This window comes from Ambystoma mexicanum, chromosome 6q (assembly GCF_040938575.1).
Source record: "Ambystoma mexicanum isolate Mex_15411 chromosome 6q, UKY_AmexF1_1, whole genome shotgun sequence".
Taxonomy (NCBI): domain Eukaryota; kingdom Metazoa; phylum Chordata; class Amphibia; order Caudata; family Ambystomatidae; genus Ambystoma; species Ambystoma mexicanum.
This window is the reverse complement of record NC_090937.1, coordinates 1,213,485,891-1,213,513,559: the sequence shown is the minus strand read 5'-3', so window position 1 is coordinate 1,213,513,559 and position 27,669 is coordinate 1,213,485,891.

Here is a 27,669-nt window from a genome sequence, read left to right as displayed (position 1 = left end):
CATAAGGTCTATGGGGAGGGAACGTGTTTGCCTGTTCCTTCTGGAAAACGTCATGGAAGTCTTGACAATGAGCAGGCAGGGTCATGACCCCTCCAAGGGTGTGAGCCAGTCCCTCTCGACCCAGTGCACTTGCGAGTTTGGCCTTCCGTCCCTTTTGGTAACAGGTATGCATACAGCTATGGGTAAAAACCAGTTCCCGAGCCCACCAGTCAATTCAAGGATTGTGAGGCACTAACCAAGGCATTCCCAGGATCAGTCGGAATTGGGGCGCCTTAACTAAATCAAAGGCTATGATTTCACGATGCCCATCTTCACACAGAAGGGTACGTTCAGTGGTGCACTCTGAGACATGGCCTGAAGCAATCTCGGTGCCATCAACTGTGTTAACAGTCTCTGCAGTTGGTTTGGAGCACAGGGCTAGGCCCATCTTTACTGCAAGGTCCTGATCGGTATAGTTCCCCACTGCCCCGCTGTCGAGGTAAGCTTCCAGTTAATGCATTTTGGTTGACTGCTGGTGGGGAATTAAGATCACTGGTAGCGTAAAATGGGAGGTCTGAAGCTGGGTTTCTCTGCTCGACAATTGGACCCCTACAATTGCCGGGCTTGGTCGTTTCCTGATTCTTCTTCCAGAGTTTCCTTATTGGTGGCATTGAGTGCTTGTCTGGGGGGCTTAACCAAGCATTCCTTCGAGAAGTGGCCTGCTTTGCCACAGTAGAGACACACCTGCATCTCCCTTCTTTTCTCCCTCTCGCCTTGGTTAACAGAGGTCTGGCACTTCCTATCTGCATGGGTTTACTGGTTCCCTCAGGGCCCCGCGAGGAGTGTTCCTTGAGACGTAAGAACAAGGGACGCGAATCCGATCTCTCACGGTCACTCATCCTATCCTGTGGTGACGATCCAGTTGTACCACCAGACTGATAAATTCAGCACAATTCTGGGGCGGGTCCACCACTTGGGCCAAGATGTCCTTTAGCTCTCCACAAAGACCCCGATGAAACAAGGTAGTTTGTTTATCCTCTGGCCAGTTAGCCTCGACCACCAGCCGATTGAAGGTAGCGATATAGGTTAGCAAGTCCTCACTCCCCTGACGGAGTGATAGGAGTTTGTTGTCTAGAGCCTGCACATGGTGGCGTCGAGCGAAGAGTTTCTCGAGCTCCCGTTGAAACCGATCAAAGGCTCGCAGCAGCGGGTCATCTCGACTTATGAATGGCACAGACCAATCCGCTACACTCCCACTGAGGTAAGATAGTACAAAGGCAACACAGGCTTTGTCCATAGGGAAGGCCCCCGGTCGGCACAGTAAGTGGAGGCGGCATTGGTTCAGAAAAGTGGCGAACCGCCGCAGATCTCCCGTAAAGCACTCAGGAGGAGCTAGTGGCACGGTTCTAGAGAGATTGATTGAACTGGATTACTGGCGGTGGCTGAGGTGGACGGACCCATCCGGGCAAGGGAGCCTGTCCTGCCTGGGACTGAAGAAGCTGCAGCCCTAAGTCCTCCGTCCTCTCTTTGGCGACAATCAGTTCCCTTCGTAAGAAGGTTGGTCTCCTGCCACGCAGAATGGACTTTCGCACGCAACTGTCCCAACAACTGGGCTAGCTGATCTGTTTCTGAAGTTTCCATCCTAGATGTCCAGGTGGATTATTAAGTTAGGGCTTTGCGTTCTGTAACGCTCACCTTGTGTCTCCACAGGGGCGCCTCTCGATAACCGGGAAGTTTTTTCAGAATCCTTCGCCTGCCCCTGGAATCGGTAGAGGTAACACTGGAAGACAGGAGGGGCGATTTAGAAACTAATCCTTCTTCGAGACCCTCTGCCCTGGTTCCCCCTGTAGTTTTCCCCCAGTGACGGCTCTCACCTTGTATAATGTAAAGATGCGCTCTCCGTCCTGCCACGCTGGGCAGGGGCGCGTCGATGTGGCACTGTATCGCCGAGTTACTTCACTGGCGAGGGCCAGATTTCAGGCCGGCTGCAACTCCTATCCAGTTAAGTATTCAGGTGAGTCTTGATTGGTGGAACAATCTCTTTGGGTGGGGTGATGACTTCGCCGAAAGTAACCTTCTTACTATTGTTGCAGGTGATGATGCTGCGATGTAGCCGAAGGCGAGTCTGAACAGGTAAGTGAACACCAAGCGGCACGGAAGCGTCCATGCAAATGGCTAACCTGTGATTTGCTTTATCTTGGCCGGAGGTGAATTGTCCTCGAAAATCCGGGAGGAGAGGGTAGTGCACAGGCGGTGGATGCAGCTGTGCAGGGAAGGATGAAGACGAGACTGGTCTTGGAAGTCGACAAAGCCGGAGGACACCGTCTAGCCGACGGATGCAGAGATGCAGGTAAGGATGAAGAAGAGACTGGTCTTGGACATCGACGAAGCCGGAGGACACCGTCTAGCCGACGGATGCAGAGATGCATGTAAGGATGGAGAAGATTCGGGCCTTGGATGTCGACGAAGCCGGAGGTAGGCTGGACTGGACCAGATGAGCGTCACACTGCTAAAGCAGATAAACGCAAAGTGCGTGCCTCAAGACGGGCATGGTTTAAATAGCAAGGCGGTCTCCCAGGTGTCTTTGGGCTGAGCCCCACCCTGGAAGCTAAACCGGAGAATGCAGTTCTCCTGGATTCCATCTGGGGGCGGCCATGCTGGTCCTATGCTCATTGAAACCCCGTTCCTGCAAGTGTCTCCTATGCCAGCAATGCCAAGACTGGCTCCAGGGCATCTGAGGCGAGCCAAATGAGGTCCTTAAGGGCCTTTGACCCCTAGAAGGGGATAAGCTCGTGACAGATATTTCCATCATCGTTTCATTGCTATGCTACACTTTATTTGTAATAAAACTGTTCCTCCCCTCGGAGAAGTGCAAAACTTCTTTTGGAGAAAAGAATACCAAGCCAGGGGAGCACCACATATCCACATGCTTTTATAGATGAAAGATACTCCTAAATTTGGTCAACACAGTGATGTCACTGTTTTACAGTTTATCGAAAAATATGTCACTTGTGAAATTCCATCGGAAGTAACAAATAGTGATCTTCATGCACACATTGTACAATTTCAAAGACACAAATGTGCCAAATAGTGTCGTCGCATATACAAAAACAAAGGGAAATACTACACCAAATGCCGCTTTGGTTTCCCTAGACCAGTTACAGAAACAGGTGAAGTGAACAACTTCATGTCTTCAGTTAGATATAGTGTTAAAGGTAAATCACCTAAGAACACATATTACATAAAAAGAACAGAAGAAGCAAAATATATCAATGATTCCAATGCAATCATTGGCCTCTTATGGAATGCAAACATAGATGTGCAGTACATTCCAGACAATTCCACTGCAGTTGCACGATTTGTTACAGCCTACTTAACAAAAGCAGAAAAAACAAAGCTTCAAGACCTCTGGAATGACCTATCATCGGACAAAACACTATCTCAGAAATTGTACAGCTTAGGCATAAAAATGCTCTCTCATAGAGAATGTGGCTCCTATGAAGCTGCAGATTGTTTAACCGGTACTGCTTTGTATGGAAAATCTGAAAATATAGTATGGCTAAGTCTTGGTCCTGCTAAATCTAGAGAAAGAGTTATCAAATCATATGATGACATAGAAACAATAGCCAAAAAGGATCCAACAGCCAAGACATTTTGAAAAACAATTTACTAGACACATACTACCCAAACAGGAGTACCACTTTGGAAACCATGTGTCTATACCACATAGCCCAAAACTTCATATACAAAAATAACATAAAACCCAATGAAAAAAAAGGTAGACATAGAGTGACAAATTGTGAAGGCAGCTAAGTGAAGCTTACCAAGTGAAGCTGCATTAATCATATCAAATTGTCATTAAAAACTCCTCAACATAAAGAACTATATTACATGTCCCTGCTACAACTTTTTAAACCATGGAGAAAAGAAGAAGAGATACTAGAAAACTATGACTCCTATGAAGACGCTTTCAAAGCAAATGAAAGTACTATCACCGATGTCAACTTTACACAGTACAAAACAATGGGCCTCATTCCGAGTACGGCGCTAACCAATGGCGCTATTAATGCCTTGGCTGACGCCGTACCCGGACCGGCAGCGCCTTGGTGGATGGCGGAATTACCGCCCCATTCCAAGGTTGATGGGGCGGTAATTCCCCATTCACCAAGGCTCTTCCCCATTCCCAAATGAGCCCCCATAGGGCTCAACGGGAATGGGGAAGATGCAAATAACGGTGACCGTTCATTACGGTCACCGTTATTGGCTTGGAGGCCCCTTTGCGCCCTCGACTTTAACACCTGCTCAAAGCAGGCGTTAAGGGCGAGGGTGCAAAGGGAGCTCGGAGTATGGCGGTAAGGGATCACCGCCACCAGTCTCGTTACCGGTGGCCGCTATCCCTTACCGCCATACTCAGAATGAGGCCCAATGTTGCACAATGAACAGCAACACGAAGACGAACTCGAGGCCCAACTAAATAAGGACACTCCCGACAGTAGTCAATCTTCTGTAACAGGGAGCCAAGAACCACTGGGAGAGCCACTAATAGCAAATGAGACAGAATTAGCTATGACAGAAGCAGAGAACACCATTTGTCACTATGAAGAAGATACAGAAGACTTAACTGTACTACAATCAAAATTGAACAAAGAGCAGCAGTACCATTTCTTGCACATGGTGTACAACATGAAAATAAAGAATGTAACTGCCAAAATTACAAACCTATACTATTATACGTCAGTGGTGAAGCTGGTTCAGGCAAAACATTCTTAATCAAAATCATCAGCAAGTTCCTTCAACATTTGACAAACAACAAACTGTCAGCTGTTGTAACTGCCCACACAGGTCTAGCTGCCTACAACATAGGCAGTGTCACTTTACACTAATTACTACTCCTTCCAGTAGAACACCAAAACAAATTAGACTATTGCAAACGTTCTTCAGAAGCTGCAATGGAACTACACAGAGTGATAAAACAAATTAAAATGCTACTAATAGATGAAGTGAGCATGGTCTCCAACCTAATGTTGGCTTTGATTCACCTCAGTTTGCAAGAAGTACTTAAAACAAACTACAAAGAGTTCTATGGAGGAAATGACATTATAGTTTTCAGAGATCTTCTTGAATTGACACAAGTGAAAGGTGAACCTATTTTTAAAAACTTTGGTCACAAACTCTGCCATAAAACTGTTGGCAGCATAGGAAATGTGAACCTCTGGCAACATTTCCAATAAATAGAATTAACAGAAAACATGTGCCAATCTGCAGACTTCACTTACGCCAACATTTTAAAAATTATTAGAGTTGATGTACTATCTCAGGAAGCACAAGCAATATTAAAAAACCCAGCACATCCATGCACTTTATGGCGATAACCCATGTGCGTTACCTCTAAACAGATAATCTCCCTCAATTTTTGTTAAAGGGGGGTCAAAGTCTCGGAACGGGAGAACAAAGCTGAAAGCGTTATACAAAAATGAGACTATTGACTACCCCACTCTTAGTCCAAACAGGCTAGGCTTGGTGGTATATGTTATCTACTTATTTTGTGATTGATGCCTTCCAGATTGGTACCGCATTAACAATTTTCAAAAATACATTTTTTGCAACAGTTATCAACAAATGCTGCATGCTATTGAGACAATACATACAACCATATCGCTTACACAGCCTCAAGATTGAACACTAAAAATCATCAATCATAAATGAGTCCATATCAATTTATTATTAAGACAAATTTAGAAAAGTTAAAAAGAGAGAAAGCAGAACATACAGATATATGTCACAAATCAATGCTGCATGATCGACTTAATCTAATCCTAAAAACAAAGTCAACTATAGGGGTTAGTTGAATTAATGCAAGCTGACTTATATCAATGAGGCAGTATTTAGATACAAGACTTCAAACATTTGGTAAGTCTTTTGTCAAGTGTCGACATCTTTTGGCCGTTCTGGAGATTAAGGCACTATCTCTAGTGTCTCTACACCCATAGTTTTTTCAACGGCCGTCTTCAGGACAGACAATTTCTTTAAATCAGATAGGAAACCTCTTTCATATACCCCGACAAGTTTAGCGCAATCTAAAAACAAACATACACAACATTGTAAGCGATAAAGGTTTGATTGTTCCAAAACAGTGCATATTATCTAAAACACATTTTACTTGTACCAAAATTTACAAAGATTTTTCATGAAATTTACAAAATATTTTCATCCTTCAGATCGAATCAACAAAGGACAGGGAAGACAACACCAAAGATATTGGTGTCCCCACTAGGGAACAACAGTCAAAATATATCACCAAGCCTTAATTTACATCCTGGATGGACGTGAGATCAAGAAATCTGGTTCCGAAATAGCCGTAACAGATTCAGAGTTCTGATTTTCTTGTCACCGGATGTTCGTGGATCACCCTTTATTTGTTCATCTGGCCCAACATCTAATGGGAACCTATATTAGGGGAGGGACAAACATACTTATTTCAGTTTCTATTTTAACAGCAGCGACTCACTCACTACACAGCACCTTAATTGCTTGTAAAACAATATGTTCTCTGTTTTTGCATTAACCGACACATACAGAACCATAATATTATTAATATTATTGTCATGTACACTAAGAACTCTTTACCGGCTATTTCAGGAATTATCAATTCACAAATTATTTAGAAATTATTATAACTAAAAGGATAACTCAATTGGGTCTGCTAGATGTGAGGCAAAAAATTCTGCAGCTTTGTTAAGGACCCAAAGGTGTACTCGCTTGCCCTTCGGGAGGCCGCAATGTATGCAGCTTCGAGTCAGCCTCTTAAGTAATTTGCCTGTGAAAATTGAGAAAACCGATTGTGAAGTCATGGACAGATACACAACACCTTCACGTATTTTTCAAAATCACCCAAATGGGTGCACTTTATGAGGGTGTTCCGTCCCACACTAAAGACATCTAATAGTGTCTCTTGGCCCAGACACGCTTATAGCGCATTTTGTACACTTCAAAATGAAGACAAAAGGAAAGCGAGGCTCGTGTCTTCCTTTTAGTGCTAACATGTCTTACCTTAAAAACTCGTCCAAGCAGCGGACAACAACATCCCATCGGTTGCGTTCCCGCACTCGACTGTCGACTGAGCTGATTTATCCTCCTCAACGGGGTCATGTGATCAATCACGTGATCATGCATTCCCTGAGTTAAAGGCGCAGTGCTCTTTTGAGCTTCAGAGCCGCAAACAAATACCCAAATGGTATTTGAAGCAGTCAAACAGGATGTAACGTTTGACTTCATGCACACACATGATGTCCTCATTATTTCTTGTTCATGTCTTATATGGAAACAGAAACGGAACGCTGCAAATGATCACAGAGCTCCATTTTAAAAATTATGAACATCATTTTAGAAAAAGCAAACAAACTCATCAGCTGGTGGCCCACTACAAGACAGGGAAATAAGGGAGTTCCATTCCACAGCTGTATTCAAACCCCTGGTGGCAGTATTAAGTGAATAAATCCAGCGTTGTTCGCTCAAACTCAGGAGCATATCTCTATTGCCTCTTCTTTCAGTTGCAGGAATGGTTTGTAATACAAACCAGAAAAGATCAGTATACTTGTGTTTTTTCTGTTCATAATGTGCAACTAAGGGTTTGTTGGCTACTTTGTTCTTTAAACCGGATTTATGTTCAAAAATGCGTTGTTTCACACATTTTTTAGTTTCGCCTATATAAATCAGATTACAAGTGCATTTTATGCCATAAATTACCCATGATGAACTACAATTCGAAAAATTACGAAATACCCAATTTATTCTGTTGAGGTCAATTGATTTCAGATTACTTGTAAGGTGGCAAACTACACATCTGCCACACTTGAAATGCCCAATAACCGGTGGCAAGTGCCAAAAAATAGTTTGATTGGGTATTACCTCCTTCTTCGGATATGTATGAACTACTACATCTCTGACATTCTTTTGTCTCTTAAAAGCAAAACGTGGGATGGTGGGTTCAAAATCCGGGGTTTGTTAGATGTGCCAGTTCTTTTTTATACTTCTTCTGAGTTTATTGCTTATGGGGCTGAATGTCCTCACACATGTCAGTTTATCCTGTTTTACCTTGGGTTCTCGGTGTAGGCATCTGTCTCTATTTGAGTATGAACTACTAAAACTCGTCCAAGCAGCGGACAACAACATCCCATCGTTTGCGTTCCCGCACTCGACTGCCGACTGAGCTGATTTATCCTCCTCAACGGGGTCATGTGATCAATCACGTGATCATGCATTCCCTGAGTTAAAGGCACAGTGCTCTTTTGAGCTTCAGAGCCGCAAACAAATACCCAAATGGTATTTGAAGCGGTCAAACAGGATGTAACGTTTGACTTCATGCACACACATGATGTCCTCATTATTTCTTGTTCATGTCTTATATGGACACAGAAACGGAACGCTGCAAATGATCACAGAGCTCCATTTTAAAAATTACGAACATCATTTTAGAAAAAGCAAACAAACTCATCAGCTGGTGGCCCACTACAAGACAGGGAAATAAGGGAGTACCATTCCACAGCTGTATTCAAACCCCTGGTGGCAGTATTAAGTGAATAAATCCAGCGTTGTTCGCTCAAACTCAAGAGCATCTCTCTATTGCCTCTTCTTTCAGTTGCAGGAATGGTTTGCAATACAAACCAGAAAAGATCAGTATACTTGTGTTTTTTCTGTTCATAATGTGCAACTAAGGGTTTGTTGGCTACTTTGTTCTTTAAACCGGATTTATGTTCACAAATGCGTTGTTTCACGCATTTTTTAGTTTTGCCTATATAAATCAGATTACAAGTGCATTTTATGCCATAAATTACCCATGATGAACTACAATTCGAAACATTACGAAATACCCAATTTTTTCTGTTGAGGTCAATTGATTTCAGATTACTTGTAAGGGGGCAAACTACACATCTGCCACACTTGAAATGCCCAATAACCGGTGGCAAGTGCCAAAAAATAGTTTGATTGGGTATTACCTCCTTCTTCGGATATGTATGAACTACTAAATCTCTGACATTCTTTTGTCTCTTAAAAGCAAAACGTGGGATGGTGGGTTCAAAATCCGGGGTTTGTTAGATGTGCCAGTTCTTTTTTATACTTCTTCTGAGTTTATTGCTTATGAATGCTGAATGTCCTCACACATGTCAGTTTATCCTGTTTTACCTTGGGTTCTCGGTGTAGGCATCTGTCTCTAATTGAGTGCCTAGCTTGCTTAAAAGCAGCATGCACTATTTTATTGGGATAGCCTCTTGCTTTTAGTCTCCCCTTCAGATCCTACCCCTCTTTCACATAGTCAGCAACATCTGAACAGTTTCTCCTAATACGCAGAAATTGTCCTATTGGGAGGTTTTCCCGCAGGCACAACGGATGGAAGCTGTTAAATTGGAGGAGAGTGTTTTTATCAGTGGGCTTGCGAAACAGACTTGTAGACAAAACAACACTGTCAGACTTTCGGATCAATAAATCAAGGAAAGGAATTTCAGAAGTATCCCATGCCATGGTAAATTTGATGAACTCATTTTGGTTGTTTAACCACCCTAGTAAATCCTGTATGATGGTACTGTCACCATTCCATACCATAAAAACAGTGTCTATATACCGATACCATTGTCCTATATGTTCTTTAAATGGATTATTGGTATGGTATATAGACATGTTTTCATAATAATCCATGTAAAGGTTTGCTAAATCCGGGGCAAATGTTGCCCCCATACTTGTTCCATGGATCTGACGGAAGAAAACTCTGTCACATAAAAAGAAATTTTCTGTGAGTGCTAGACGAATACACTCAAGAATAAATGCTGTGGGAACCAGCTCAAGAGTAGATATCCGTTTATTTATAAATTCTTCCATAATTCTCAAACATTCACCTTGGGGTATACTCGTGTATAGAGCTGTGACATCTAGGGGTCGATTCATGGAACAAACATGCGCCGAAAATCCCAGCGCAAGCAGGCGAAAGGTGGCGCAAGCGCGAGAAATGCAATACAAGGAAGGCGCTGCGCTAGTTTCCTGCTGGTCGTGCGCCAAATCCATGCATGTCGCACATGGGCACACATGTCATCAAACGGCGTGCGCTACGCGCACAGCAAAAGAACACATAGTGCGGCGCACACAACAAAAGTGGGCAGAAGAGTGGGCGTAACACGCGGAATGGGGAACAACGCGTGAAAAAGAAGGCGTAACTGGGGAAGTACTGCAGGGAACTACACAGAACGCCCACATGCACGCGAACAACCCGTATTCATGGATTCGAATACGGGAAACCCGCGCACGGCAAAAGACGCACACAGCCGTCAACGCGTACGCCACACGAAGGCAGGCGGAAGCTTCCCCGTGCACAGTATAAAAGTGCGCGCAAACAACAAACACGTATATACAGCTACGATGAATGCCCCATTTGTCGCAGCACTGATCATGGGACACCGCAGGAGGAGGAGAATAGCCAGGGCATGCATTTTCTTACCACGGACAAGCCTTTTTGGGATGTCTGACGACCAGGTCTACGGCAGGTATAGGTTTCCACCCCATATCATCCTAGACCTGGTCAGGGAGTGGGAAGATGACCTTACATCCCCCACCCTTTGCTCCCAAGCATTGAGCCCCTTGGAGAAGGTGCTCAATGTCCTGCATTTTTTGGCCACTGGGTCATTTCAGCGGACCACTGCCATAGTGGGGGGGGTCTCACAGGCCACGCAGTCACGCTGCCTACACCAGGTCTTGGCAATCATGATAGCGCGCCCCTCAGTCCGCAGGCACATATACATGCCCAGAACACCCGCAGAAAGGCAGGCCGTTGTCCTGGATTTTTACAGGGTGGCACACTTCTCCAAAGTGCTTGGTGCCATAGATTGCACCCATGTGGCCCTACATCCACCTAGGGCCACTGAGCACATCTTCCGAAACCGCAAGCACTGGCATTCCATCAACGTAAAGGTGGTATGCGATGCAAAGGGAATCATCACCTCTGTCTATGCAAACTACCCTGGCTCCACCCATGACAGTTTCATATACAGAATGTCCGCCCTGAGACGGGCCCTGAAAGCTTGGAAGCATGGTGACATATGGCTCCTAGGTGAGTACAAATGCCTGTGCACATCCATGCAAGTCACACACAGACAAATACCCAAACCCTAATAATCTCAACTATTATCACCTCCCCAGGGGACAGTGCCTACCCTCTGAGAAACCACATGATGACGCCAATCCGGAACCCCACCACACCACCCCAGGTAATATACAACGCGGCCCAAATTGCAACCTGGGCCATAGTGGAGCGCACATTCGGAGTGCTCAAGTCACGCTTCCGCTCCCTTGACCGCTCTGGCGGGCTGCTACTCTATGCACCCCCAGTAGTGTGCAGGATCATTGTGGCAGCATGTGTCCTGCACAATGTTGCAACACGGCAGGGCGTACCGGTGGACATGGTGGTGCCCCCACATCTCCAACCACAGGCACAGGTGCTGCCCATGGGAGGGGATAGGGCATGTGGCGAGGAAGCCTAGACCCAGCTTGTGGCCACATTTTTCACCTAAACTCCCACCCCTGCGGAGTGCACACAGGCCTGGCATATACCAGGTGACAATCGATGATGACAAAGAGACAGTCAACTGTCACAACCTTACCACCCTGAGATTGTTGCCATGGAAGTGCCACATTGTGTGCATCCCTAGCTACTTAAACACAAGCTATCCTGTGTGACCAAAAGGCACACATATGATATATCATATGATATGATATGGCATTTGTAACACGCCTATACCAAGTTTTGCAAGGCGCGACGAGGCAGGGAGGGGGGAACACGGGAAGACAGAAAATGATCCTACTAGGCCAGGTGTCATTAGATCACGCAAGTGCAGGCGTAGGTGGAAGGGAAAAGTGCAAGGGGAACGGGGGGGGGAGTGCAGTACAGGGTAAATAGAATAAAAAATAAATAAATAGGCCAGCTGGTGGCAAGTGCAAAGGTAAGTGCAGACAAGTGCTGGGAAGGGGGGGCTGTAGGGATATAGAGACAGTCCCGCAGTGCAGGGGTTGCCAGGGAGGCAGTGCAAGTGGAGAGTGGCTGGGGCAGGGACCGAGGTCGGTGAGAGTGGCCCAGTTGCAGATTCAGTGCAGTTTCAGTGAAGAAATTAGCAAGGGAGAGAGAAAGCAGAAGCAAAGAGGAAGGTGTTGAGGTGGCTCCTGAACCAGAGATGGTTCTCCTCAAGTTTCAGGGAGGTAGGAAAGCTGTTCCAGAAGGAGGCCCCTACCGCGGAGAGAGATCTACACCCAGCTTGTTGCTTCGAGAAGCGGCTGACCCTGACATGCAAGGTGTGAATCACACACACCTGTTGGGGTGTTTCTCCCGGGGTCGGCGGGGCCGTCGGCTGACCTCCGGGCTGGGAGGCCCCAACTCCTCCCGTGTTCCCCAAAAATGAGTATGAGACACACGCAAGAAGCAAGGTCGTTCTGCTGTTTATTGAACAACGGCAGGGATGGGTCTAGGATCGTACACGTCCGTCCAGACTCTCAAAGTTCGTGGGGCTCTCAGGCACTTTTTGCCTCAGTATGAGGCGCTACTTGCGTCACCTGGGAAGGTTAGCGAAAAACCTATCGCCACTCTGGATTGGTTCCTCGAGTGGTAGGGTTAGTATAGCGTACATATAGAGAACATTATTAGTGGTTGAGGGTCAGTCAGGTGGTATACTTGGGTTGTCCCTTCTATTAGATACTTGAAAATTGTTACATGAAGACCCCTAATGATTGGCTAATGTTAGTGGCGTCAGTGATGAGTGCCCCATGTTCTGATTGGTCCACTCACGAGCCCACCAGCCTGGGACCATCGTTGTTCCCAGCTCGCTGTGTACCTGTCACTAGCAACAATATGTAACTATGTGTTCGTGCAGACAATGCGCGGATTTGCTCATAGGCCTGGGAGCAGACCATTCCCATCGCTGTAGGTGTCCATTGGGTCATTTCATTGTTGCAGCCTGTGTCCCAGGCGTGGTACCCAGGCGACTTCTCCCTCGTGTGTCTGGCACCTTGTCAGGTTGGCTTGGTCACGTGAGGAGAGACCGTGGCTGAGGCAGAATTCTGCACATTTAAAGTCGTATTTGTTTCTGTGTGCTTGGCTTTGCTTACAGGTGTGAACTTGGCGTCGGCTGGTAGCATACGAGTTGCAACATCGCTCCCTTGGCTGTCAGCTCTCGCTGGGCTCGTTCTGCATGGTCAGCACTTGTACTCTTGCTCGTTCAGTGTTCATGGCGGCTCTTGCTTGCGGCCTTCTTGGGCCTGGTTCATAGGTGGGGATGTGTTATGCACGGCACCTGTGTTGCGGTGCGACATGGCTTCATAGGCAGTATCATGTCTTCGTTATATTTTATGATGCAAGGGTCGGGAGAAGCGTCAGCAAGCGTGTAAGTGAGTGCTTTGTGCGTCTTGCGTTTCTGCATTTCGGAAAACCTATGTGAAAAATAATAAAGATGCCCGTCAGTGGGTGTATCCGTCACCTATGTCATTGCACTGATTATATTCTTTGTGTGGTTTGGTGTGTTCATGGTGGCACGTGTGTTCTTGGCAGTTGGCTAGGTCGTCATGGCATCTCTAACGATGTGAGTGCTTGTTGTTGAGGTCTTAGTCGAGTTCATCCATGCCGCAGGAGTAGGGCAGGCTGGTGGGCATATGTTCTTGAACCAGGGTATTTGGTTGTCTGGTAGATAGACAAATTCATCTTGTGGTGGGTGTCTGGGCCGCGATCCTCTGGGCCATGGTCACGAGGAAATTGGGGGGAGCTTTTTCTCCCATTCTCCCACTTCACACCTGCAAAACAGGCCATGACCATCACTGTTATGTCACTCAAACCCTCCCAAACCACAACATGACATGGCAAGCAATAGCCATACACCAACACAGTACCAATAAGATACACATTGCCATGTGAAAAATGTAAATTGGCATCAGACAATGATGCCTGACATGGAATCAGATGAAATGACTGACCAACAACCTCCCACCCAGAATACATCATTCCCAAATGCATCACAAAAGAAGTAGCCGCAACATAACAATGAATGCCTGTCTACATGCACATTGTGCATTGCAAAATCAACACTGCAGCTTCTGTGTGCTGTGTCCAACTCCTGCAACACACTGCTCAGCGCACAGCACAGTGAACAGCCATTGTGTGTGAGCATCACATCTAAGCGACAAACCACATCAAAAAGCAAAATAGGCATGTACAGGATCCATAATTGGTCACAGAACATGTGCTGAAGGGACACAGTGGGCATCAGAAGGCAAACAGAGTGTACATGTGGATATCGAAGGGTGGTTGTACATGTTGTGCATCATAGTGTGAGTGTGCGGGTCAGCAAGGACATGCACTCAACATATGCATGTGCAATCAAGTGACCATCAGTGTCCTCTACACATCACATGTGAACATTCACCATGTGTACACCCCAGCATGTCAAACCACAACTATCCCCCACACCTGAAAGGTAAACACAACACATGGACATGCATTGATCAGCAGAACACATCATGTACATAGGATACCACAATTACAATGTCAGGGTTCCCATCACACTGCAGGGCAAGGCAACTATCAACAACAAAACACCCCCCTCCCTCACAAATGACCATGACCCACTGAACAACTGCACCTGGGTCATGGAGCCTTCAACTTTCAATTTCACCTGGCAACAGGATCACCCTTCCCCTTCGTCACCACCTCCCACCTTGTGTGTTAAAAGTTGCCTTCATTTCCAAAGACACAAAATCCAAGGCAGAAAAACAAACCAGAACAGCCTCCAGTAGATGACTTGAAGTAGCAGTACCTCACAAAGTCCAAGTACTACCACAATGATGTAACAACCAAGGTAGCACAGTAAAACAATGTCACAACAGGATGTGAACCATGTGTGGTACATAACATAGAATGATGCACCACAAACGGATGTGTACTGTCACAGCTCCCGTGTAAAGGCGCAGGAGTGGCACGAACCAACCACCCCCACCGTGGCCTGGGTGCCTGCAAGGTCAAACTCACGCAGGCCTCTGAGACCCTGGTGGGGAAGGAGGGTCAGGGATATACAGTCGGGACAGCCGTTGGCATACTGGATAACTGGAAAGAGGGGCAGGAGAGGGGAGTAGGAATGACACGTGAAAGTAGGGAATGCAATAAAATGGAGTGCTTGCATTACCACATACACAATCGTAACAAACTTGTACATCATTGTCAGGGCCTTCCGGAGTCCAGGTGCAGGAGTGGCACGAACCAACCACCCCCTCTAGGGTTTTGGCGCCTGCAAGCTTGGGGCTTACACAGGCATCCGCAACCTCAGCGGGGAAAGAGGGTTAGGGAACGTTGGTTGGATAGGTACTGGAAGCAGGAACACCGGGTAGAGGGTACAGGGTTTGGAATTGGATAAGACTTGGGGTGATTATGGAAAAAAAAACATACCAAATTTAATTACACATTCATCCATGCATCAGTGCACCTCCCAGCAAGCCTATGAAGAGCAGTTTGAAAGAAAAACAACAAGACACTCAGCTCTGGTTTTGAGTGCTGGCCTCCTGCCTGCGCACTCTCAGGTCCGGTTACAGGACCACTTCAATGCTGCAAAGAGAGCCACAGTTAATAATCTGTGCATGCCCATAACACACAAACACACCACCAAATATGCCCCATAGCAACAAACTACTCTACAAACAGACAATCTGGTGTGGATGCTTCGTACCCATACGTAACATTCCCCCTGTGATGGTTCATACACAGTCAATGCAGTAAGTCAGGCGCCGGTGGGTGTGTGGCAAATGGAACACCAATGTGTCACGATTCACACAACATGCAATGTTCACTGGGTAAGCAGACAGACACATATATCAAGGTATGACTTCAGAAAAAGTCGTGTCCCACCATGACCGTAAAAAAATAACTGAGTCTCTCCCTTGCTGTATGTCCCTGTGAGCTGCTCTTTTCCATGTCTCGGAAGGCTACATGGGTGATACAAGTGCCTCAATGGCCAATGGTGGACCGGAGGGTATGTGCCACTGCCCCCGCAGGTGCCCCAGACAACCTTACAATCAACTAGCCATGAGTCCACCAACACATCTGAGCTGTATTGTGCGCTTCAACACCAATATTTGTCCAAGCTCACCGTCAGTGCTGCTACTAAGCCTGCATGTGCAACTGGCCTGGTGGAAGCTTTGCTGTGTTGTGGCCCCCCTGTGCTGCTCACCTTGCGTGGAGTTCCTTGAAACACGTCAGCAGTTCTAGGATGTATGTCTGAAATCCCTGTGCCTCTGCTTGCGCACACATGTGCATGTGGGCACCAACAAACATGTCCAGAATCCAGACGTCCAATGGGCCATGTCTGCTGGCAAAGGTGGTCTGGAGGCTCATCCCCCTGCAGAAAGGGCATCAAACACATGATAAATGCTTTAGAGTCATCTGTGTGTGTCTCTTCAGGCATCTCATTACTGGACCATGTCAAAGACGTACATCAGAAATCACACCATCAGTCCGTCTTTCACATCCAAAGTGTGGAACACACTATCTACGGCATGAATTGCAACAAGCACGTGTACAGTAAAGATAAGAAACATACTACACAATGCATAGCAATGAATGTACACATTAATCATGAAACACCCCATCTAGCAAAAGCAGAACAGTGGTCAATAACACAGCAATCATCCCCACTAGTAGTGTTTACACAAGTTACACCGCACCAGACATGCCACAGATATGACAATCCAAACCCCTTCTGTAATTGGCTGTTACACCGAACCATCCTTGCGAGCCCATGTATAAGGGAAGCAGGAGTGGCATATGTGAGTCAAAGACCCCAAGCAGCAAACACATACACAAGACAAGCCTGAAGGGCCCAGCTGGAACAGACAGTGGATGCTTTCAAAAACCACAAAGCACCGCACCGTCACTTGAAAGCACAATAGACAAGCAATTTTAAACTATATTAACTAATTACACTAACTATGAAAAACCTACATTACCTAATTAAACTATCAAACAGAAACTTAACTAACTAAACTAAAAGAAAAATCAAAATGGCCACATACGACCCGGTTGGGGGGAGGCACCCAGGAGGGGGGAGGTACAGGGTGCTGCTCAACACCCACATGCGATGATGCTGAGCCAAAAAAAAACCTCCATGGGCTCAACGCCTGCACAGCCCGACCTATGTGGGAGATATATGGTCATCCAAGTCTGGCTCATCCTGGAAAGGAAGACGTGACACAGTAGCCTGGCCATGCATAGCCGCAGCTTGCCCCTCGACAGCAGCAAGTCTGCCGGACGGGTGAGCCTGGTTCTGTGTGGTGATGTGACGTAGGTCTGCATGCAGAACCTCACGTGATACACGTGCTTCCTCTTGCAAGGTAGCACGTGTAACACAGAGTTCCTCCTGCAAAGCCTGGCTGAACAACTGCTGCACCTCCCGGCAAGCCTGTAGCTCAGCCAAGATGGTACGCTCAAGCTGTGCAAACCTCTCCTCTGCCCGCTGCCTCTGGGACATCAGAAGGACACCCAGAGTGGATTTTAGGGAAGCATGCTCCTCCCTCAGGGCATCCATGTGCGCCTCTGCGTGAGCAGCAATTGCTTGACGCAGAGACAACATTTCAGCCTGGCGTGCCCTGTCTGAGGCCGCCATGCCCAGCCTGAGCGACAGGGCCGTGGACCGTGCCGCCTGCTGCTGGAGAAGCACCTGCCTAGCAGGGGGCAGCACAGATCGGGCCACACGCTCCATGCTCTCAGCGATGTTCTCCATTGCTGCCCCCTGCCGTTCTGAATTGGCAGTCATGTCTTGCTCCTACTCAGTATACTGTGGTTGCACGGCGACCGCGTTGCTGGGCTTGACCCCTGCAGGACCCAAGGACCGGGTGTCCTCGCTGTGTTGGCACCGCCCCCGACTGCACGACTACATGCCCCGTCGACGTGATGTCCCAGGCACATCAGTGACTGGTGTGGAGGGTGACCCTGTGTCCCGATCCACCACGGGCGGAGGTACCAAGACTGTCTGACCCCTCAGTGCAGGTGTCCCGGACAGAGGAGTGTCCACATCAGAATCACTCACCCCTGACACATGGACTTGATGCTCATCCAACTCCACATGGACGTCAGAGTCGTCATCAGGGCTGGACTCATAGGCAAACAGAGACAAGATGGACTGTAGCACTTGGGGGTTTTCGTGGCCTACCACCCCATGACCTACACTTGTGCCGGGTTGATGTAGTGGTAACAACCCTGTGTCTGGCATGACAACACCATCCTCCGGCTCCATTGCGTCATCATCTGAAAAATATAGAGAAAAAAGGTCACTACACATGTCAGAAGCACACAACACACACACACACCGACAACAAACACATCAGGCAGACATGTGACACACAAAATAGAACATGGCATGCATGCTGGGTCAACTTTGAATTGCTTCTGTGATCAGACCTGTTGAAAGGTGGCAGTTTGCATAGAAGTGGGTCTATGCAGTGCAGCAAATGTGTATGTCACTCACTACCTACATGTACAAGGACTTCATGGTGTGTGTCAGGAAATGTGAAGGCAGTGCAAGGTCAAATTCAGGCATCACGTACAATGTGCATTCAATGGGTAGCATATCTACAAGCAAAGCACCCCTCCACCCAAGTGCAAAAGCAGGGATGCCTAGCATGGTATCAAAAGGCTGACCATAGACCTGTGTATTGACAGGCAGTGTTGACTGGCATCAACAACTTAATGTGATTCAAGTGACAAAACTGCAAATGATGATGGGACAGTAAGCAGGACACATAATGAAAACTCTGGAGGCCGCTCACGTGTGAAGAAGACACTACAACAGTTGGACAGAGTCATTGGCCATTAAACAGGCTGAGGCCTGTGACCCACACAGATTGTCAGACCCTAAACATGTGTGCAATGCAGTACTGAGCCACAGTTGACATGGGAAGGCTGATCAGATGCCATGCAATGTAGGTGACCCAGGAGTTGTATTACATTGATCATCCAGTCAAGGACACATAGGGGCATGCGTGCAATGCACATGGAGCATGAATGGGCACTCATGTCCCTGCGGGGCATCTGACCTATGCACAGTACAAGTGAGATACCCTGCATTAAGTACTAAGGCTGTACCACACAGCAGATTGTCCACTGGAAGTTAGCATGTACACAGGACACATGAACAGGAAAGTACCCAATGGCAAGAATGAAGCAGACCAGTGCAAAGGTGGAACTGGGGTGCAGAATGGCGGAGGAGGAGCAAGGGAGCATGCCTACATGGAGTACCCGTATGCAGGCAGAGGAAACATGCACGTCAGTCATGCTATGACATTGTGCCTGGGCTGAGAGGAAGATCACCCCACGCCACATGCAGAAGGGCCAGTGAGCTGGAACATGGACCGGAGGGGTATACTGGTAACCAGCATGTGAGTAGGGTGCAATAGTGGTGATGCGGACAGTCCCTGTCTGCTCCACATGTCCACCATCCAGCAGAGCAGACATTCATCACGGAAGCATTGCATTACTTGCACATCAGAACATTTTACACGTCACATGCAGTGGTAATCATGCACAACACATCCCACAAGTAAAACGCACACGTCCTCAACAAACATGCATCAACACTCACTGGACTGGGCATCAAAGTCCAGCATCTCTCCCACCCCTTCGACCGATACAGGTGGTATTAACTCTGCAACGAGTGACTCAAGCGGAGTGAGCTCTTCCTCCTCTGGTGCAGGCCCACCGCCAGTCACCAGAGTCAAGTTGTAATTTGAGGCACGCTTAGCCTTAGCCCTGCGTTTGAGGTCATTCCAACGCTTTTTGCTCTCTTGCGCCGTGCGCACCTCATGGCCGAATGAACTGACATATTCCGCAACTTGCTTCCAGTGGGTGTCACGGTGGGCAGCCGTAGTCTGACTATTGGCACCCACTACCATGTCACGGCTGTGGCCCAGCATGTAGTCCACGAGGAAGTCCAGTTCCTGCTTGCATGAAGGGTTTCTTCCTCGACGTGCAGGAGGTTGTGGATATGTGTGGGGTCCCAGCCTGTGCTGCAGGTGCAACCTTCCTCCTCTTGGACTGGGCGCAGACCCTGGCTGGCTAATGCCGCCCTGACCAGTATGGCCAGTGGGTTTGGTGCAATGAGCCAAGGGAGTGGCAGGTGGAACGACGACCAAAGGCCTGACTTGTGTCAGTGGCAGCTGGGTGCCCTCTAATGGACCCTGCGCAGCAACATCCGCTGTGGCAGGGTCATTGACCGCAACGGTCCTGGTTGGCAGACTCACAACCGGGATGTTGTTGGGTGCATCTGCCCCTGCACTTGCCAACACCCGGCTGTTCGGGGCAGCAGATGATATAACTGCCCCAGGGACATGTGTCTTGGTCAGAGCAGCCCTGCATGCCCCTACGGTTTCCCTCCTGGCTTGTTGGAAATCTTCCAAGGGCTCCTCAAGTGCCAACGCAGCCTGCGCTGCCAGACCCTGAGCCTGGGTGGCAGTGTCCACAGCTGCACCTGCAGCTACCACTACCCTTGGGCCCGTGGCAGTCGATGGAACGGACTGCCGGGTCACACAGGCGCCAGTGCCAGATGCAAAAGCTGCATCTCCCGGAACCACAGGGGGTGGTGACATGACTGCACCGACGCATGGCTCAACATTGTGCTCAAGTGGCGCACCCCTGCCTCTTCCCTCTCTGTGGCCACCCTGGACAGCCTGGAGTTCGCCTACTCCCTGGTCACCACGGCCACATCCACGACCACGCCTGCAACGAGGAGTACGCCCAGCTGAGGCGCCCCTCACCTTTGCTGGCCTCCCAACAATGGCACAGATGTAGTAGTGCCGGCACAGATGGAGTAATGCCAATGGGAGGTGTAGAGCATAATTGTCCTGGGCAATTGGGGTGAAGGGGGTGGGAAGCAAGATGTTAACAGCCACCCTGCACCTGCAAGGCTGCATGTGACCCCGGTGATGTAGTGACGGGTCACGCAATGCTCAGGCACCCCAAAACTGCAGTAAAACCGTGCATGCAAACCTGCAGCCTACGTGTGTGGAATCAACCTCCCGCAGTACGCAGTGGCACCCTGTAATACGAATAACGCGTACGCATGGGACGCGCAGGCTACTATGACCTCAAAAATGGGTGCGATACTCAGGGGCACCCGCAGTGGGAAAAATAGCGTGTGTGACTACCGTCTGACTAGCGCGATGCAGAAAAACACGCGTAGCCAATACCCCCGCCAAAAGAAGAGATACGTTCTTGATAGCTATGAAGTTGTGATGGCGCGTGAAACAACAGGAAGCAGCAACACCCATCGGTCTCTACGAAAGGCACGTACAGCGAACTGCTGCCCCCGCTCACCTTTAACCCGTGCTGAGGGAAACGCTGGCATGCATCACGTCACTTACGCGCATGGGCCCTTTCCTCAGATTATACGCATTCACACGCGGACGTGCAGTTTTTTCACGCACGCTGAACCACTATGCTAACGTCACGAGGGAAACGCCCTTGCACGCCCGTGCACGTTACGTCACAGAGGCGCTTACGCTTGAAGGGCCTTTGGTCCAATGAAAGCGCGTACGAGTGCTGACGCGCTTACGCGCTAGGGGCCTTTCCCCGAATCACATGCTGACGTGCACATTTTTCACGTGCCAAATCACTCTGTATCAAGCTGGCCACGCAAAAACACACAGAAGACCACGCTCCTGCCCAAAAGGCCGAATCACTGCCCCCCAGATCCCCGAGCACGCTCCCACCTGCCATCTGCTGCTGCGTGACTGCCTGCTGCCCACGTGCCCTGCTATTTGCTGCCTGCAAATCAGCCAGTGGTGCAGCTGCTGTGACCACCCCTGCTGGAACTGAAGACTCCTGACTGGGATACCATCGCTCCATAGCCCATCCCCAGGACCCAGTTACCCACCCACTCCTGCCTCTGGGGTTGCCATGTCGGGCACTACACCATCTGGCACCACTGGCAACCCCCAGCCAGAGAGGCAGAGGGCCACCAGCTTCACTGCCACCGAAGTTGGTGTCCTGGTGGAGCATGTCCTGGGGCATTATGATGCCCTCTTCGGAACATCACGCGCCAACAAGGAAGGATGGGAGAGAATCTGGGACGACGTAGTGGTTGCCATCAACGCGGAGGGGGTGGCAACCCACGACATCAAGCACGTCAAGAAGCGCTGGGAGGACTTCAGGTCCAGGACCCTCCACAAGGCCTTGCGCCTCGCGGAGGGGGGCCAGGCACGCCTGAGTACCATCCAGATGAGGGTCCTGGAACGCATAGGCCCAGCGCTCCACGCCCAGATCCTTCAGAGGTAGACCCGTCTGGAGTTGAGCGGTGAGTGGCCAAGCATTGCTGTGTGAGACAGGGCATGTTGCAGTGTGCTGGTAGTCTGATGCTTGCCTGTATGTGTGACATAGGCCATGTATGGATGTGTGTGTGCAGGGACATCATGGTCGTGCATGTGAGACCAGTCATGTGTGAGCCACATGGTTGGTGCATGTGTTTTAAAGCAACATGGGGAGCTCTATGTGGAATGCACACATGAATGCATGGCTGTCTCTGTTCCTGGACATGGAGGGAGGGTGAGGAATGGGTGCTGATGTCATGTACATGTATGGTGCACATGTGTGTGTGTGTGCCTGAGAAATGTGTGTGTGACTTTGAAACGCCATGGATGAATGTGACTTTGAAGGCAACATCTTGGTTTACAGGGTCCCTTCTACATGGATGTTAATGTTGATTGCAGGCGCCCGGACTGTTTCTGCATGTGTGTTGTGTGCATTCACCCATGTGTTGTGGAATGTCAGGATGGAAGTGACATTTGACAGTGCCACTCATGTGTTATTGCTTCCTGTCTAGGGTATTTTGTACTGTGCCCTGATGCTTGTGTTCTATGTCTCCCTCTACGCAGCATCAAGTGAAGAAGAGGGCGGAGACGGCACTGTGGAGCCAAGCGGCGGGGATGCCTCCACTGGGCAGCGACGCAAGGCCCAGCCATCCTCCCAAGAATTACCATCATCCGGGCACAGGGGCTTCCAATGGCGGAAGACAGTGTGGAGACATCCAGGTTGGTGGTCTCCACAGAGGAGGAGGAGCCCGCTACTGAGCCGCACATGGGGCCTGGTGGGGGTAGTACCACTGGTGCAAGTGGTGTAGTCCAGGGCCAGGGTCAGGAGGCAGCACAGGTCACCGCGGAAGGGCCTGTGCATGTCGCTGTCCTTGACCTTGTGACTGCACCATCATGCACCAGCAGGGAGGCCCCGTCCCAGGCCCGTCCGCAGGTAGGGGAGAGTGCCATATCACCTGCCTCTCCACTACCTGTGGAGGAGGGGTCCCGCGACTGTATGGAATCTGTCCTGGTGGCTGTCCCCTTGCGCACGTGTTTCATTCATGATGACGTGCGTTCTTCCTGGGCGGAGAACGCACGCCATCATGAAGAGCAGCGTCGTGACGTGGCACTGCTGGGAGGGACCCTGGTCGGAGGGTTCCTACATGTGACGCGCACTCTGGCGGACCTCTCCTCCTCTGTGGGGGCTATGCGCCGGTCGTTCTCCACATAGTCTTCCGGCCCAGATTCCACCAGGTCACCCTGTGGACCTGGCCTGACCAACACAGCCAGCTTGGTGGAGATCCTATCCCTGCCACAGTCGGGAGTTGGCGGTCCAGCAGGGGTGGACACCACAACTGGAGACCAGCAGATGGAGGATGTGCAGGCACCATCGGACAGGGCACATGGACAGCAGCAGCAGGAGCAGGCTCTAGGTGGGAGCAATGATGGCTCGGGCTATCAACATCGGAGGGGCAGGCATCGGCCGGAGGGCAGGAGGACCCTGGACGGGAAGTGTCTTCCGTGTGGCAGTGGTTTGGCCATGCGATAGATGCGGAGTGGCAGCGGGCGGAAGAGGCGTGGCTCACAATGGTCAGGGTGGAGAACTCCATGCATAGGGCCCTGAGGCGGGCCGAGTGCCTCGAGGCCATTCGCAGGGACCTGGAGTTCCAGATGTCATCGTCCCTGCGAATCCTCGGGGCCATGGAAGAGGACCGCGTCCGGGACATCGAGCAGGAGTTCGATGATGCCCTGGCCCGGAACATCAACATGTGAGCCGTTGAACTTGCCCGCTGCCCTTGTAAATAGTTATTTGGTTAGTATTAGGTTTCCTTTGGTTTTTTTCTTTATTTTGGAACTTTTGGACAATGGACAACATTTTTGCAGATAGTTTTTTTATTAGGTAGGAGTTTTTGATAGGTTTAATTTCTTCAGTTGGGATCATGGACCCTGGATTGGTCATCTCTATATAGTTAACTGTTGGATTCTACTTTTTTGTTTGGATTTCCCCATGGAGCAATGGTTTTCAATTTTGTTTTTCCCTTGGATTTCATTTTTGGAACTGTGACTTTGGACACCTTTCCTTTGGATTATGATTTGTTGTTTTTCATTATTCTACAGACATGCAGCTTTTCTTTTTTAATTTCCATTGTCTTTTGTTGGATTTTAATTCCATTCATGTTGCTTTTAATACATTTTTTTCTTCAAACTTCGATGTGTGGTATTATCTCATTGGTTTCATGCATGTCATGATATGGGTTTTGAGATTCACTTGCACCCATTGTGTGTGTGTGAGGGACATGTCTTCATTTACATACTTGCCATTGGGATTGTGTTGTGTAATTGGCATTTCTATGTGGGTGGATGCAATACTTGGGTGGGTCTTTGGCATGTGGATTCTAGCCATAAGGGCCAGGGATCGAGCTTGTGATGACATGTTGGCTGGGGGACATGTGTCAGGGCCTGCTGGCAGGTGCTCTGCACTGCTGGGGTGTGGGGGTGCAGGGGACATGTGTCGGGACCTGTTGGCAGGTACCCCGCACTGCTGGGGGGTGGGTGTGCAAGGGGACATGAGTGGGGGCCTGCTGGCAGGTGCCCCTCAGTGCTGGGGGGTGGGAGTGCAAGGGGACATGAGTGGGGGTCTGCTGGCAGGTGCCCCTCAGTGCTGGGGGTGCAATGGGACATGAGTGGGGGCCTGCTGGCAGGTGCCCCTCAGTGCTGGGGGTGCAAGGGGACATGAGTGGGGGCCTGCTGGCAGGTGCCCCTCAGTGCTGGGGGTGCAATGGGACATGAGTGGGGGCCTGTTGGCAGGTGCCCCACACTGCTAGGGGTTGGGGGTGCAGGGGACATGTGTCGGGGCCTGTTGGCAGGTGTCCCGCACTGCTGGGGGTTGGGGGTGGGGGTGCAAGGGGACATTAGTGGGACATGAGAGGGGGCCTGCTGGCAGGTGCCCCGCACTGCTGGGGGGTGGGTGTGCAAGGGGACATGAGTGGGGGCCTGCTGGCAGGTGCCCCTCAGTGCTGGGGGTGGGGGTACAAGGGGACATGAGTAGGAATCCCCTGCACCCCCCAAAATACACGTACACCACTCGCACAGGGCCTATCGCGTGTGGAACTTCCCCGCACCCCAGAAATACATGTACCCTGCTGAAATCGCGTGTTAAACTTGTACGCACCCCAGAAATACACATACCCTGCTGCAATCGCGTGTGGAACTTCCTGCGCACCCCAGAAATACACGTACCCTGCTGAAATCGCGTGTTAAACTTGCCCGCACCCCAGAAATACACGTACCCTGCTGCAATCGCTTGTGGAACTTCCCCACACCCCAGAAATACACGTACCCTGCTGAAATCGCTTGTTAAACTTGTCCGCACCCCAGAAATACACGTACTCTGCTGCAATCGCGTGTGGAACTTCCTGCGCAACCCAGAAATACAAGTACCCTGCTGAAATTGCATGTTAAACTTGCCTGCACCCCAGAAATACACGTACCCTGCTGAAATTGCGTGTGGAACTTCCCGTGCACCCCAGAAATACACGTACCCTGCTGAAATCGCGTGTTAAACTTGCCCCACCCCAGAAATACACGTACCCTGCTGCAATCGCGTGTGGAACTTCCCGCGCACCCTAGAAATACATGTACCCTGCTGAAATTGCGTGTTAAACTTGCCCGCACCCCAGAAATACACGTACCCTGCTGAAATCGCGTGTTAAACTTCCCCGCATCCCAGAAATACACGTGCCCTGCTGAAATCGCGTGTTAGACTTCCCCGCACCCCAGGAATACATGTTCCTTGCTGAAATCGCGTGTTAAACTTGCCTGCACCCCAGAAATACACGTACCCGGATGGAATGGCGTGTGGAACTTCCCGCGCACCCCAGAAATACACGTACCCTGCTGAAATTGCATGTTAAACTTCCCCGCACCCCAGAAATATATGTACCCTGCTGAAATCGCGTGTTAGACTTCCCCGCACCCCAGGAATACACGTACCCTTCTGAAATCGCGTGTTAAACTTCCCTGCACCCCAGAAATACATGTACCCTGCTGAAATCGCGTGTTAGACTTCCCTGCACCTCAGGAATACACGGACCCTGCTGGAATCGCGTATTAAACTTGCCCGCACCCCAGAAATACACGTACCCTGCTGCAATCACGTGGGGAACTTCCCGTGCACCCCAGAAATACACGTACCCTGCTGAAATCGCGTGTTAAACTTACCCGCACCCCAGAAATACACGTACCCTGGTGAAATCGCATATTAGACTTCCCCACACCCAGGAATACACGTACCCTGCCGAAATCGCGGGTGAAACTTCCCGCGAACCCCAGGAATACACGTTTCCCGCTTGCCGTGTGCTGTGTGGCAGCCCTGTATACTGGTCCAGGGTTAGCGCCGCCCTTTGCGCTGGATTGGGGATTTTGATGGCTTTTTTTGGGGGCGTTACTGGCGCTGCTGCAGGGTCGCTGCACCACTCTGCACCACGGCTGCTTTTGGTGCCTAAAATCCATGAATATGCTGTGCGCCAAAATGGATTTTGGCGCATGCGGCTGGCGCAGACTATCAGCTAAACAAAAAATAGAGATTGAAACCCTAGAAATGTAACTAAAAGGAGACCAACTCATAAAAGATATAAAAGAAAAATTAGAAAAAATAGATGAAGAAATTGTAAAATTGAAAAAATTCACACTCGTCAAAAAGATTTGGAAGTACAAAAAAGATGCGGAAATGTATAAAGAGACCACCACCTACCCATACCTAGTAGAGTCCTACTATGATGATCAAAATAAACTACAAAAGATTAGAGGAAGAAACACCAACCGACAGAGGAATAAATGTGTCACTTTTTCCAACACCCCTTAAACGGCAAGTAGTGACTCCGACAGTACAAATTCGGCAAGTAACCCCAATAACCAGCCCCATTTTCAGAGGGGCCGAGGGAGGAAACCGCGCAATTGGAACCAGGGGCCACCCAGAATGCAAACACGCAACTGGAGGGGCCCCCAAACAACATGGTAATCCCAGTCTTTAATTTGTCGAATCATCTTCTAACTGACTCTGAAACACAAGTTCTTAAAAAAGGCCTTAGTTTTGTGCCTTCTACAAAAGCAAAAGATTTTGAGAAACAAATTGTGTTACAAAAGTTCTTCTGAGTTATTCGACTTCAATACTTTTTTAGAGATTCCCCAATATCGAACAAAGAAAAAAGTATCACAGGTTTAAGACCACCCTCTACTTTCACCCCCTTGAACAACATGGTATCCCCGGCTATAGTAGCTTTTGAAAACAAAATCATCAATGAGAGCAAAAAATTGATATTATCAAAAATCCGTTACAAA